Source organism: Neomonachus schauinslandi, chromosome 3 (genome assembly GCF_002201575.2).
Source record: "Neomonachus schauinslandi chromosome 3, ASM220157v2, whole genome shotgun sequence".
Lineage (NCBI taxonomy): Eukaryota > Metazoa > Chordata > Mammalia > Carnivora > Phocidae > Neomonachus > Neomonachus schauinslandi.
Window position 1 is genome coordinate 52,479,313 of NC_058405.1, and position 16,707 is coordinate 52,496,019.

The window sequence follows — 16,707 nt, forward strand, 5'->3', positions numbered from 1 at the left end:
ATTCTATTGAATTGATGGTGGAAGTCAACTGAGTCTTGTAGAAGTCAAGCTTAGAATAGAAAGCATAGTAATATGGAATTAAGAGAGATTGGTTTTATGTTTCTTCCAACAAATGGTAAAACCATTTATAAATTCATGCACAAACTAAGAACAGCCTTATGATCTTTACAGAGCATCTGCCAAAGTAAATTATAAATACCTCAGTTAAACTTTGAAATTATATCAGAAAATATCATAGTTATGCACTATGGCTGACGAAGATGAGAAAATCACTAAACATGTTTAAAACTTCTACACTAGATATGAATAAAGTACAAGCTCCTAACTCAACACCCAGGGAGAATGGAGCATGTGTAGAGAACAGTTAGGGGGACTGAACAAGGTGGTCTTCAAACGCTTGTCCCATACTAATGCCAACCCATCCCCTTGTCTTCTGGCCCACAGCATCCCTCTGAGACAGATTTCTGACTCTCTGGGGCCTTGGGAAGCTTGAGCTGGGCAGCCCCAGGTGGAGAGTCTTCGGCAACGTTTTTCTTGCAGCCCTGGCCAGTGTCTGGTTTGATGTTCTGAGGACAAGACAGGTGCAGCAGTGAAATCATGAGGGCAGTTGTTCCATAGCCTTTCTCAGTTCACCCAGAATATTTTTGGATCATGTGAGACTATGGCATCCATTTGATCGAAATCCTTTGGTAGACCTGTTAAAAACCACACTACTAAAACAAGGTGAACATTGAGCTCTTCTTCCTTACTGTAGTGTCCAATAAAATGCCAAAGCCAACAAACTTGTATCAAAAAACAATTACATAAAATGTATATATTAAATTAAGGTATGGTTTTCCTACATTTGAAAACATTTTTCTGTTCTCAAAGGTTGTCTCTTTCTAAATATTTTTATATAAAAAGACCTTTCTGTTATGAAGTGATGATGATAGTAGATAGCATCTTTCTGCACAATTATTTATTAAAGTGATGATCAGCACGAAAATGAAGACATATAAGGTGCCATGTGAGCTTGTAAAGAGGATCAACCTGAGTTCAGGGGCCAGGGAAGGCAGTCTCAAGGAAATGGCATATCCACTAGCCTCATTCAGGTGGGATCTGTGAAATCAGTCTATTTACACCTAAATGATGGCTATTAGAATTAAGTATTTCAAACTAGTACCCTGTGAGCAGTATTTTTGCTAGTTTCCCTTCCCAGGTAGTGAACGGAGGGTCCAAGGCCCCCAGAAGCTGGAGGCAAACATGAAAATATAAGTTAGCTCTGCAAAGAGAAAGGAGAATTTGGTCTGGGATGTTCCCTAGACTTGAAATATGTTCTTTCCTTTTCTTTCTTGGTGTTTTTCTCTCCTTACCTCCTTAGTTCTATCTTCTCCTTATGATCTCTCTGCTTCTTTCTTCATTTTTCTTGTTCTACCTAAGACAAGGATCTTAGAGGAAAAGACATTAATGCGAAAGAAATGAATGAATTCAGAATCTTGTAACGATAAACTCCTGTAGCAGTTGAACAGATTGTGTAGACACTTGGCGGTGACAACTTGTCTTCATCGTGGAGATCTTTCCTTTGGGAGCTCAACTACAGAAGTCAGGCTGGGTATTGTTCAGAGGACAGCAGTAAGGGAAAGATAGAGGAAGTGAGATGGCTGTGCTGTTTGCCTTTATTGAACCTGTCTAGAGGAACCTAATCTAGTTCTCTGGTGCCACATTCATTAACTCTCCCTGGACTGATATGGAACCACATCTCACTTCAGTGCATCCTCTAACTTACATATTTCTGAATAATAATTGCCATTTGGCCTTTTTATCCCTGGAGAAGAAAAGTCATAAGCAGGCATGAATCTATGATGTCATCTGAATGGAAGGGAAATCAGTTTGTTCTTAAAATACTTTCATTTGCCAAACTAAAATAATAAGCAACCTCTTGGACAGGTCCTTGGTTGCAAACAAAAATATCCACTCTAGCTAGTCTGGGTATAAAGGGATTTATTAAGTTATACAGATAGCTTGTCCTAAAGTCTAAAGTGATGAACTCTAGGTAGAACTCCCAGAACCACATTGCAGAACTGGCCTCCCAAATGAGCTGCTGCTTCTCTCAGGATCAGGGATCCAGTTAGAAGCCACCAGACAAGCTGCTAACATGGACCATACTGCCTATGGCTGGACCCACCCCTCGGCATGAGCTGGGATCAAAGTCTCCTGTGGGTCTGTCTTACTGGCACATCCTCAGTCCCAGGTCTGAAGCCTAGAGACCAGAGAGGGCTGGGAAATGGAACTTTATGGGCTTTGGGAAGGAAGGTATGCAATATGGAGAATTATCACACTGTGGAAAGGTTATTCAAAAGATTTGGGGGCAGCTATGAATGACTGCTCTTCACTTTAGCATCCTCCTCTTGGTCTCTCAACTAAAAATTTCTCTCCTTTAGGAAATTCTTTAGAGTCTGGGAACTCTAGTGAGCAAATAATAATCTAAAAAGGGGCCATGAGTGAACCTCAGTTACTGAAGATCTTGGACACCACATGAAAGAGCTTGAACTTGATTTGGTAGGCGTTATTGTGTCACTGAAGGAGCAGAGGAACGTCACTGGAAAATATATGTATGCCTAGAACTCTTCCCTTTTGAGGATGTTATGTATTTGCCTGGACAAAATTAAATTAAAGTTCTGTCTTCTAGTCAGTTTTTTCCTTGATCTAATTTTGTCTGTCTTGCTTGCATGTTACCTACTGCTGGTCATCTGCAATAGTAGTAAAATTCCATATGGTCACTGTTGGTCACCCTCAGATAAACAGAGTTTTTGGTGTGTGAGAATTTTGACCTTTTAATTGTTATTCCAAATGCTTCTGGATTGGTTGCTCTGGGTCATGCTCCTTGTTATAAATACTTCTTACTGTTTTCCTATCTTTGCCAATATCTTAGGACCAATCCAGGATTGAGGAAGGAGCCAGGGTAGTATTCAACTATGGGAATGCCTGGGTCTTATCACTGGTCTCTCTGAACATATAAGCTCTCTGGGTGGTGCTAGTTTCAGACCTCTGCTCTCTGTAATTATGTGGGGAGGCAGGCAGAGAAGTAAGCAACAAGGCCAGTCTTGGTTGTCCATGTGATTTGACATCAGGACTCATGAGGTCCCCCATAGATGTTAGATAAGCCTAGATTGCGGGTATGGATTTCAGGGTCCCAGGGTGATAAAAAGTGATCAGATGCAAAAGAATAGGCAGATACAAAAGAATAGATACAAAAGAATAGGCAGACTTGCCACATAGCAAAAGTAATTTCTTCTTGGGCAGAGGCAGGACTAAATTAGACCATGAAAAAACGAACCATCAACAGTATTACTAAAAAAATTCCTTGTATTTGAAAGTCTTGGCTATGGGAAGCCAGGTTGGTAAAGAAACAGTGAGCTGTCTTTGGCAGAGTGGCACCGGGTGTTACAAACACACCGAGAGCTGTTGCCCAGGAAACAGTCTTAGCTTTAGACCCAACCACAGAACCTGATGAAGACAAAGATCTAGAGAGGTGATGACTCGAGATCTTAGTGGTCAGGCTGTCCCCGTGTGAAAGGGGGAAGGGTGCATATCTGGTTCTAACTGCTTTTCAAGATGAGACCTGGAAGAAGCAGGGGCATTTAACTGTTCTGCCGTCAGGGTTGGTGACCGGACTCAACAAGATTTATAGAGGCAGAGGGAAGATCTCAGAGAGTAAACTGGAATCCCTGCTGAAGAGGCATTTCAGGTCCTTCCAAGGATAAGAGGCACCCTCTGAGCACTGTGGCTAGAGAGTTATAGTAAGATCATGTGGGGACCTCGAGAATCTGAGTCCCCCCATTTCATGGATCCTGGGTGGATAACTCATGGGCGGCAGCTTCTTGAGGTTATAAAAAAGTTTCTTCCGCTGTTGTACTGATCTCCTCCCCTCTGACTTAATGAAAATCAGAGGAATGTTGGCCCTTGTTCTCCTTTTCCCCCATGTGTAGTGGGGGTGAATACCCATGCCCATATACACTCTGCACATCGTATCGAAGCACAGAGTGATTAGAGCATTCCACTCTGACAAGAAAAGGCATAAAGTCCAAGCCCGGGATGGCATGTTCTTTCTTTAACACAGCATTCAGCTCTTATTGCTTTCCCTTAGGATTCTCTCTCCATCAGGGATGTTAGGGTTGACAAGCCAGAGGGTCGTTTCCTGACCTGGAAATGCCACAGGTGAGCAACCTAAGCCAAGCAATGTCATATAGTATCGCCGAGTATGGACTGTGGAGTGAGGCTGCTTGGGTGAAATCCCAGCTCTGCTCCTTACTAGGTGTGTGACCTCTTGATTCTGCATGTTCCTTACCTGGAAAGTACAGAAATCACAGTACCTAGCTCTAGGGTTCCTCTGGGGTGGAAATGAGGACATATGTACAAAACTTTTATAACAGTCTCTGGCTCACAGCAGTTGTTACACAAGTGTTGGCTTGTAGACATTGGGATAAAGTATTCATTCAATAATAATTCACTGAGCATCGACTATGTATCAGGCACTTTTATGCCGGGAATAAAGCAGTGAACAAGACCAGGTATGTGCTTATACAATGCTTTCATTAGGGAGGCAGTTAGTAAACAAATGAACAAATAATATATTTGGCAGTGAAAAGTGCTATGAAAACTATAAAACAGGGGGAATGATTGAGAAACTACTTTAGTCTGAGTGGTAGGGATTGCCTCTTAGCGGAGATGACACTAAATGAAAAGAAACCAACCATGGGAAAATTGGGAAAAGAGCAACCCAAAAGGAATAGCTTGTGCAAAGTCTCCAATACATCCAATAGGGGGTTAATATCCAAAATATAAAAATAATTTATGCAACTTAATATTTAAAAGAGCAACCCTAGTAAAAATGGGCAGAGGACTTGAATAGACATTTTTCCAAAGAAGACATACAAATGGTCATCAGGAACATGAAAAGATGCTCAACATCACTAATTATCAGGAAAATACAAATCAAAACCACAATGAGATATCCACCTCATACCTGTCAGATTGGCTATTACTAAAAAGACAAAAAAAACAAAAACAAAAAACACACAGATGTGAGGAAAAGGAAACCCTTATGCACTGTTGGTGGGAATGTAAATTGATGTGGCCATTGTGGGTATGGAGTTTCCTCAAAAAAAAAAAAGAACTACCATATGATCCAGCAGTTCCACTTTTGGGTATTTCTCCAAAGAAAACAAAAACATCAATTCAAAGAGGTATATATACCCTTATGTTCATTGCAGCATTATTTACAATAGCCAAGATATGGAAACATCCTAACTGTCCATTGATAGATGAATAGATAAAGAAGATGTGAGATATATATAATGGAATATTACTCAGCCATAAAAAGAATGAAATCTTGCCATTTGCAACAATATGGGTGGACCTAGAGTATATTACACTAAGTGAAATAAGTCAGACAGAGAAAGACAAATACCATATGATTTCACTAAGTGAAATTTAAAAGATAAAACAAATGAACAAACAAAACACAAGCAGACTTATAGATACAGGAGACAAACTATCAGTTACCAGATATGAGAGACATTGGGGGATGGGTGAAATAGGTGAAGGGGATTGAGAGGTATAAACTTCCAGTCATAAAATAAATGAGTCATGGGGATGTAATGTACAGCAGAGGGAATATAGTCAATAATATTGTAGTAACTTTGTGTGGTGACAGATGGTAACTAGATTTCTTGTGGGGACTTTCATAATGTATAAAAATATCAAATCCCTATGATATAAACCTGAAACTAAAAGGATATTTTATGTCAATTATACTTCAATAAAAAATAACAAAAAGGTACACATTTGGGGAACAAAAAGGACAGAGAATTAGCAGAGTGGTATGGCATGAGATCAGAGATGTAGGCAGCAGACAGTAAAAGGACCTTGAGAATTTTAGAATTTCAAATATTTTCAGAGTAGTGTTCATAACCATTAGTAAATACCAAGCAGACAACTGACATGATTTGATCTATGCTTTTTAAAAAAATTTTACTTATTTACTTTAAGACAGGGGAATGGGGAGCAGGGGCAGAGGGAGAGAGAGAATCTCAAGCAGACTCCACATGAAGCATGAAACCTGGCATGGGGTTCAATTTCATGACCCTGAGATCACAACCTGAGCCAAAACCAAGAGTTAGAGGCTTAACTGACTTTGCCACCTAGGCGCCTCTGATTTATACTTTTACAAAACCATCTGTTTGTCTGCCACGTAGAACATGGATTGTACAGGAGGGGCGATAGTGGAAGCAGGGAGACCAGTTAGGAGACCAGTGTGATAATCAGGAAGACATCATGGCAGCTCACACAAGGAGAAAGTAGGGAGAGCTAGAAATGGATAGGTTCATTTTGGAAGAAAAGTTGACAGAACTTGCTGATAGATTGGATATAGGAGTTGGGGGAGGGGGAAGGACTCATTTTAGATCTTTCCCTTGAGCTTCTGTGTGAATATTGTTATTTTTTTTATCGGTATGGGGAAACTGAAAGAGAAGCAGATTATAGGTGAAAGCTATTTTGGATATGTTATGTTTAATACACATGTTAGATATCTAATTGGAGATGTCAAGGATGCAGGTGGGTGTATGAGAATGGAGCTTGGGGGAGAGTCAGGGTTGGAAATATAAATATAGATGTTCCCTGCATATAATTGAAATGGAAAGGCATGAGGCCCAACAAGAGCACCTGGGAAGAAGGTGTAGATAGTGAAGAGAAAGGGCCCTAAAACTGAGCCTTGGGACTCATCAATATTCAGAGTTTGAGCCAAAAAGGAGGAGACAGCAAAGGAGATTGAGAAGGAGTGCCCGGTCAGTGGGAAGAAAACGAAATGAGTGTAATATCATGGTTCTTTGTAAACATAGAAGTCAAGAGAAGGAAGTATTTCAAAAAATAGGGAGTAATCAAGTGCGTTGAAAGGTCAAGTATTGTTGAAAACCCAAGTTAGGGGAGGACTGAAAAGTACCGATTGGATTTGGCAACAAGGAGGATGCTGGTGAGCTTGACAAGAGTAGCTTCTGTGGTCAGGGAGGGACAGAGCTGGATTACAAATGAGTTAAGGAGAGGTTGGGAAATGGGGACTATTTTCTATGGACTGCTCTTTCCTCACCATGAGAGTAGCAAGGAAAGAAGGCTTTTGACTCTTGACCTACCTTAGCCCACCTTAGCTCAGCAAGGGACTGCATCATGGTTTGGGATAAAGCTTCATAGTAATTTGGAGGCACACTGTCCCTTTCCACACTTTATCTCTGAAGAAACTTTGGGGGGACTGGCCATGGTGGGGAGGGCAGGATAATTGGTCTGTTTTTCTCTCTATTCACTGAGAAACCCAACCTACGGTTATCTTTAATATTGACAAGAAAACATTAGAATATTAATTTCATTAATATGAAATTATTTTAGAGTCTATGTGTTTAATGCTAATGACCCTTTACCTTCAATCCCAGCTTTTGGAAAGCTTTTAATCTTGTTAATGATATGCTTAAACAAATTAAACAACATGACTAATTCTGTGGCCTAGTCACTGACTGATTCCAACAGGAAATTTCTCTTTAGGAAAGTTCATTCTGAAGGTACATTCATCTGATGTCTAGTCATAGATAAGGTGTTTTTCAGACTGTGAGGCAAGAATATCGTATTCTAATAATAGGCCAGTTGAACCTGAGATTGTTTATTCACTTTGATTTCTTTATTCAAAGCTGTGCTTTAAAAAACCAAATTATAAGGATCTTGTGTTTGAAATAGGTTTCCAACCTCATCCTCCACCCACTCTCCGAAGGGTAAAACCTGTCCCAGCTTGTATTTCTTACTCCACCCTGGAGGTAACTGTTAATTTTTAGATCTTTCAAGATGCCAGACTGGTTAGTCAGATGATTTCTAAGCCTGTTCAGCATGGCTCCTTCCCCCTTTAATCATCATTCCTGTGATTCTCGACTCCTTCAGCCTCTATTTAAAAAAAAATTTAGAGGGGCGCCTGGGTGGCTCAGTCGTTAAGCGTCTGCCTTTGGCTCAGGTCATGATCCCAGGGTCCTGGGATCGAGCCCCGCGTCGGGCTCCCTGCTCAGCAGGAAGCCTGCTTCTCCCCCTCCCGCTCCCCCTGCTTGTGTTCCCTCTCTCTCTGTGTCTCTCTCTGTCAAATAAATAAATAAAAAATCTTAAAAAAAAATTTAGAAAAGAGAAGTCGATATTTTAAAATGGTACCTGTGCTCTCTAGTTTTGAAGACATAATACCAGGGTATTCAAGATGGAAGATAGCAAGTTGTTAAAATCAAAACTCAGTTGCCTTCTAGGAGTTGTAAGGACTAATTAATCAATCAAATGATGTGCTCACTGCTTGCTATTATTATTATGTTAAAGATGTGAACACAGAGAGTCTCTGCTGCTGTCCTAAGCCCTTCATAATCCATTATCTGTTCGCTTCTTCAGTCTCATCTCATATTCACTCCCTCATGCTGTAGTTAATAATATCACCATTCTTTTCAGAACTTGAAAGAGCCAGTAGAACCCTCTTGTGCTTCTTGGCTTTTATAAAGAATCCATTTTTTCCCCTAGGACTGCTTTCCTTCCTCCCAGCCCCTCCCTACCCAACGTGATCTAGCTGAGAGTTAAGTCTCACTGTAGATGTCACTTCCTCCAGGAAGCCTCCCTGAATGACCCAAGATCCTTTGAGGCATCACTTCTACGTGCTCGGGTGATCCCTACATCTTGGCACTTACCATACTCTTTTAAAAAGGTACAGATGTCTCCCTGGTGCCAAACCTTAGGGGTAGTAAGTGCTCAACACATATGGGTTGAGCGAATGAATGAACTGAATAACTATGACTTTGTAAGTAATACATTTTAAAAATATTTCCCTTTAACACATTCAAAAACATTAAAATGATAAATACGACATTAAACGAACTACTTTAACTTCAGCCTAACAGTTTGCAAAGTTCTAAAAGTTCCACATCTTGTGACCACAGACACTTAGCTAATGAGAACTGTTTAACATGATTCCTGAACGAGCCAATGTTAATGATTTGCACAGGATAGGCGTCCAATAAACTCTTCCTGGTGGAGAAATTAAAATGTAAGGTATTGACACAAAAAGCAGAGATATCATTCAATGATTTTCACATCGAAGTTAGTGGCCCTATGATATCCTCTCTGACTTGCTACAGGGCACCCTCCCACCCCCATGAAGACTAAATGCAAAAAGCCCCACTCCCCAAGCGCTTCCCCCCCCCACCACCACCATGCTCTTGGGCCACCATCCCTGTGATCCCCAGACTGCCACCAGCCTGACTAGGTGCACTCCCGTGAGTGTCCATAGGAGCGGGGATATGTAAGGGGGAGAAGCAGGACTGGACAGACAGAATGGCATGCACTTTGCTCTGGGCTTGGGTACAACTGGGACCCACTTGCAACAGGCGTGAGGTATGTCAGCTGGGTCAGGAAAGGCTCTTGAGGTGCCGTCCCGTTCTCTGCTTGTGATCCTCCAGGTCCCTATCTGGGCTAATAAAGCTAGAGTAGGAAAGGTAAAGGAGAGGAAGGGGTTCCTAGGTAGACTGGCCCAGGACCCTGACTGGGTGGGAAGGTGGTGGAACTGGAAGCAGAGTCCAAGGAAAGCAAACAAAGGAAAGTGTCCAGGAAAGTGGGCATCATGTGCAAGAGTCTGGGAAAAGGGAGGACCAAGAATGGCCCCAGACTGCGACATTTTTCCTAAGGGCGGTTGCTGTATCCTGGGGTAACAGGAAAGAAAACACACTTTAGACCTAGATGCCAGTCAGTTCATAACAACAGTTAACCTATAAGGTGTGTTTCCCTTCCTTGGCTCCTTTATTCTTGGCTCTGAAGAAACAGAGTTCTATAAGCCTTATTCCTCAACCTGTGCATCAGACCTCTCCCCAGGAATTAGTCCCTCTCTCTTTGGCATTCCGTCATGACCCCTCCACTGGTGCCTTCCCACTTGCCTACACACACGTTTGCCTCCCTATGCTATGAAACAACACTAACTAATCCCCCCAACAGAAGTCTTGAAGTGTATGTGGTCCGTTTTCCTTACTGGTCTCTCGATTTCCTGACTCTTCTTCCACCTCTCTGATGGGACTCTTATGTGGTGAGAACTCCCCATGCTGGCTGTCTTTCTATCTCTGACAAATTCTGTGACCGCAGGCAATCTGCTTAATCCCTGAACCTTAGTCTCCTCATCTGTAAAATGGGGATAATAATAATTATCTCATAGGGTTGTTGTGATGATTAAAACCAAAGTGTCACTTATCTAAAAAGGAGTTTTAAAAACCTGTGGTGTTGAAGCTTTTAAAAAATGGACGATTTTCTAATTCTAGTAGCTGCTACTTTCAAAGACTATATGACATCCCCCACGAGGGGATGAGGGGTGGTATTCCTCGTCTAACATGTGGGACATAAAAGTCATATTCCCCTCATTTCTTTTCCTTTTCAGTGATATTTGTAAAAAACACCTATATTATGCCAGACATTTTTAGTACAGTATTTCACTTATCCCTCACACAGTATTGAGAAATTAGTATCGTTACGCTCATTTTACAATGAAGGAGGCGACTCACCCAAGGTCTCAAGGTGAATAAATAGAAGTGTGGAAGTTGGAGCACAGTTCTCTTTCCCAGCAAATCCCATGTGCTTTTCATTCAGTGTTAATGTTCCTCAATGACAAGGTGCCAAACCTCACTCTTTTTGCCTTCATCTCTTCCTTGCATAGCTTTCCAAAAGAAAATACTCTTAACCCTCTCTGAGAAAACCACTGTAGAAACATTAGTCCCTTAATCTGGGATAGTTTTATTCAAATTCACTGCCCTATCACCCAATGTTGAAGGCCACCGCTGACCATTGGCCCCCGTTGCCCTCTAGCCTCTTGGCCCCTGCTCCCATCTCCCTGAGGACCACTGAACTGGGTGCTGGGCCACCCGGTCAGACCTCCCTTCATGTCCCTTGTCCCAGTTTCCAGCATTTTGCTTTGGCTCGATTCCTGCCACTTGGCTCTTGACAGCCCTCTTCCTGGGATCTAGAACTCTGCCCTTGAATCTGAAGCTGGGCACCTGCCACCACCTAGATGAAGTCCACTGACTGTATTCTCAGGGATCACAAAAGCCCCATCCTTGGCTCTGTTCACTTGGTGGGAACCTCACAATTTGCCAGTTTGAATCACAATGAAATTTGTCACATTTTATTTTAACTCCAGACCCAATTCTTCACCCTCATCTGGCCTAGAAGACATAGTCCTAGCCCCGGTTATTTTCACTTTTCCTCTGCCTTATTCCCCAGTCCCTATATATATCTCTTTTTTATGCATTTAAGGATTCAAATTTCCCTAAATATGTTGATTTTTATTAATTTAGTTATGATCAATTACTCACAATTTTCTCTCAAAGCAATAAATACTTATTGTGGGAAGAAAAGAAAATCAAAGAATATGCATAATCCTACCAGACATCAAACAAAACAAGAAAGGACAAATACATGAGATTATGGAACCCACCTGCCCACCAACAATCACTAATCACTTTGAGGTATATCCTGCCAAACTTCTTAATACATCGTTACATAATATTTACACGTTTTGTATGTTGTGTTTTAAAACCTGCCTTTTCACTTCATTGTATTTTTCGTACCCTTATATTTTTAATATCCTTATATCCTTTAGTATTTTTAGTATCCTTTAGTATGCCTTTTCACTTAATTATATTTTTAGTATCCTTATATTTTATATCCTTATATTTAGTCAACAAATGTTTGATTTTTTTAAGTGTTTTTCTCTTGGTTGTGTGGGATGGGGACCGAAGAGTGAGATAAAATCATTTGTAGAATTTGTACGCCTAAGTTGTGATCTGTAATAAGTAGAGAACACCCCCAGCACCCTGCTACATGAGAGACCATGAAGGGTCTCTTTATTAAGGCAGCAGGGATAACGGCCAATGTGAGCCACAGAGAGTTGGGTTTGCTATTGCTCTTCTTTTTGTGAGCCCCACATTACTTTGATAAAGTGGAACAAGGGCTGTGATTTCTATTTCCTGCTTCAGGTAGGTACATTATTACTAAGATGTAATCTGTTTGTAAACTTGCTTCAAGTACAGACCTTAAGTAGAGGTCTTTGTCAGATGATTTCTATGGGAGCTTTTGTCAGACTCCAATATGCTCCACCAAAGATTTGGCTGGGGCAGTGGAATGGTGCAGCTCTGCGCTTCTTCGGTGTGAAGAAGACTCTATGCCTGCATTTTAGTTGGCTGGCTTCTTCATGGATGATAACTCATGTTCTCCAGGTGCTGGGTCAGAGAGAAGCAATATCCCTCTATGAATATAATCTAATCTGAGAATGAACCTCTGGTTGCCCAGAAACATGACACTGAAATTTACTGAGATATACCACTGTGGTAGATTGGATGTTCCAAAGAGGACTGCACAAGTATATACATCTCATCCCAAATGTTCCTCATCAAATGTTTCGGATACTCCTCCCACTGACAAGTTTGAGGTCCGTATGTTCCATACCCTTGCAACTGAGCAGGGTTTTCTGACAATTCCATTCAATTCACTTGGTGAAAATGATACTATATGATTTCTGAGGTGAGTTCATAATAGAATACAGCACCCATCTGTCATGCTCTTTCTTGACATACACATTAGGAGCCCTGATCCTATATATAAGAAGTCAATCCAGATATCCGGAAGCCACCATGCTGAGGCGTTGTGGAGAAGCCCCTTGGAAACAGAGAGAGACTTAAGGAGCCCTGGGCTGTGCAGCATTCATCTGTTTGAGCTTTCCAGCATCCACTGCCAGACATGTAAGTGAGCCAGGAAAACCTGGAGGTCCCTAAGTCAAATGTAATACCTCACAGAGGATGTACAACCATCATGGAAAACAAGTCCCTCTGAAGAGAAGCTCAGAGTAAAACATAATAAAGCACACAAGGAAACATGCCACCACAGTTGTGACTCAGCTAGTGCAACAAATGGAAGAATTTGCACTCTGTTAACTATAGATATTAGAACAACTTTTAAATTAAGTTTTTAATTTTAATTCTAGTATAGTTAACATACAGTGTTATATTAGTTTCAGGTGTACAATATAGTGATTCAACAATTCTATACATTACTCAGTGTGCATCGTGGTAAGTGTGCTCTATTAGAGTAATTTGAAAGACTTTTACATAAATGTGTTTAAGATGTTCAAAGTGATAAAGGAAAGAATAGACTCTAGGACAAAAGTAAGATATTATGAAAAAAAAGAGCAAGTAGATTTGAAAACAAAAGAAATGAAAATTTTAGAAATGTAAATAAATTAAAATTCAATGTCCATATTAAAGAGTATATAATACAGCTGCAAAGAGAATCTAGAGAGAGAATCAAAGGGATCTGAGAAAATTACCCAAGAGCAGCACAGAGAAAAAGAGCGGAAATATGGAAGAAAAAGATAAACTCAAACTCTTACCTAATAGGAGTTCCAGAAAGATAAAATAGAGGAAAAAAATGCATGGGGTGGGAGTGAGGGGGGGAGGAATATTTGAAGTACCCAAGGGCTGAAAATTGTCCAAAACTGAAGAAGGACCTGAGTCTTCAGGCTGAAGATGAACATTGAGTCTTGAACAAGCTATCTAAAAAACAAAATCTACCTAGACACAAATCACTAATGTAAGCATTAACTGGGGAAAAAAAAAGAAAATATTAAGTTACTATGGTGAAAAAAAAATCTATAAAGGAATAACAGTGAGACTGACCAGACTTCTATCACCAAACAGTAGATACCAGAAGGTAATGAAACAGTAACATCAAGGTGTTGGAGTCCATGGTTGTCAACTTAGAATTCCTTAGCTGACAAAATTCTGATTCAAGAATGTGAGAGAAAATAAAATGAGAGAGACGAAACAGAGAATTTTACTCACAAATATGATGAAGAAAAATACTGAAGAACATATTTCACCAAGACATACATTGAGCCCAGAAGGAAAGGATGAGATACAAAAACCAAATAGTAAGGAAAAACACTGATAAACTATGTTGGGAAAATTAATCAAATAATTATAAAAGTAGTAACGGTGATGACTAATTTAGTGAAGAGCTAAAAAATACATGGGGAATTAAAAAATACTAGATAGCAATACATAGTTTATAGGAAAGGAATTGTGAGCTAAGGTGTTCTATTTATTTTTGTTTGTTTAAGATCGTCTTTAAAGGAAGGGGTTGAAGATATTGATGGAATCTTGGATGTTAAGTATAAACGTTAATATTTTAAGGGTAACCACTGAGAATTGAAATAAAAGGTAAAAATTCCAAAACAGTAGAAGTGTTTAGAAAAAGAGCAAATGAAAGAAAATTCAATTAATGGAATAGAAAGCAAGAAAGGGGCAAAAAAGAAGCAAAGAAAAAGAAAGTTAAATAAATATGACATGAGAAGGTGGTAGTAATAAATCCAAAGACGGTATTCCTGGTGTAACAGAGAATGCTAGTTTTCACCAAAACCTGTTTTCTGTCTTTCATAGTAATAGAGTTGTGGTTGGAACATGGCTGCCCAGCTAATGGCTTCATTTTCCTGCCTCCTTGCTGCTAGGTATGACCATGTAACTAAGTTCTGGCCAATGCCATATGAGCAGATGAGAAGCGTGTCACTTCTGGATCTAAGCCTTAAGAAGTTAGGCTTGTGCTCCTTTATACTCTTTTCTTCCTTCCTTGAGCTAGAACTCCCCTAACCAGCTTCTCCCACATAGATAAAGGCAGCGCCCTAGGGGATGGAATAGCAATATGGAGCAAAGGAGCTGCCCTAACAACCTGGACCACTTATCCTAAGACTGTTTCAGGAGAGGGAAATAAACACTGTGCTTGGGAGGAGCCAGAGAGGAAGGATCTCTTTCTTACAATCACCTTTTACCCTAATTAATATCCATGATAAATGAAAACTGATTAAAATAGATGACTAAAAGGCAGACTCTCAGAATGAGTTAATACTACCAAAATTCAACTGTTGTTTACAAGACACACTTAAAACATAATGACTCAGAATGGTTGGAAATAAAAAGATGAAAAGACATATAACAGGCGACCACTAACAAAAAGAAAGCCATGGTAGCGTGCAAAATAGAATTTATGGTGAAAAAACAATGGACAGATAAATATGTAGTGAATTTACCTAGGCGACTGGATTATAGTCCTGGCTTTGCGATTTATACAGTGGCACATTGGGCAGATTGCTTCGTTCTTTTCTAGTTTCAATTTCTATCACTATAAAAGATGGTAATATTTTATTTGCAGAATTGTGAGAATTAAATGAGATTAATACACGGGAAACTGGTTTTCTATAGCCATAAAAATACGGTAATTCCAATTCTATCACATAATTCATTCATTCAATCTTTACTGAGCACGTATGATACATCAGGAACTACTGAGAACTAGGAAAATGGAGATTAAGTCTGTCATAATACTTGTCGTCAGGGATACTCACAAATATGATGAAGAAAAATACTGAAGAACATTCTTTGGCTCAATTATGTCTTGGATACTATGTTAAAAAATGAGTTTAATAAAGTCTTCCAAGGCATTGTGATGGGGTAGGGGGGTGTGCATTTCATCTCGAGTGAGTGGCCAGTTCTAACCTGCAGCAGGGTCAAAAGATTTCATAACGAAGCAACTCTTAGATTGAATCCTGAAAGATGAGCAGGTGTTTGGACAGGCTGAGTAAGAAGAAGGACATCCCGTGAGACAGCACAGCATAAAATTAAGTGGCCTTACAGGAAACTGCATGTGAGGAGCTCACAGTTGTTTGATGAGACTGGAGAAATAGATACTGGCTAAGATACTGGGACTTCATCCTACAGGTAATGGGGGGCCATTCAAAGGGCTTATTCAGGGGATGACTCACTCCATTTTGTATTTGAGAAGGCTTACTTTGGCCACAATGTGAGAGATGGCAGTGGTGGAGGTCCCACCAGCTTTGAGACAGTGAGACTAATAAGGAAAGAAATGAAATATTTCTGGGGCTTGAAACAGAGGACCTGAAACCAGGCAAGAACAGTGAAATGGTGGGAAGGTGATAGAACATTCTGGTGTGTGGAGGGGGCAAATGGGAGAGAGAAGAAAGAACCTGGGGCAATTTTCAGATTTCTCCTTTGGGTGACTAGGTGGATTATGAAGACTTTTACCGAGAGCATGAGACAAAAGAGAAAAGCCAGCTGGCGGGAAAATTACCTTCTGTTTTAATCAAGCTGAGTTTAAGGCCCATGGGACGTCAGGGTAGAAATTTCTGGTAAGAAATGGGCTTTACAGAACTGGAGATCTGGGGTGGGGATGGCCGCTTATGAGTTATCAGCACATGGTTGGTAGTTGAAGTCATTCATGAGTGGGTGTGCATAGACCAGGCAGCATTAGAAACAGAGCAAGGGCAGATTATTTAGGCACTTCAACATGTAAGAGGTGGCAAGAGGGCTGAACAAGAAACGCTTGGAGAACTTGGAGACCGAAGTCTCAAAGGGGCCAGTGGAAGGGATAGTTTCAAGGACAAAAGTCAGGTCCCCAATGACAAATGCTGCAGATGGGTTAAGTAAGAAGAGAACTGAAAATAACAACAACAACAATCTCATTGTTTAGGGCATTTTTAAAGCCACAAATGGCCTTTGTCAGGGTCACCTCGGTGGAAGTCCCTCTGCAGGGAAGAATGAGTAGTAGATTGAGAAATGTATGTGA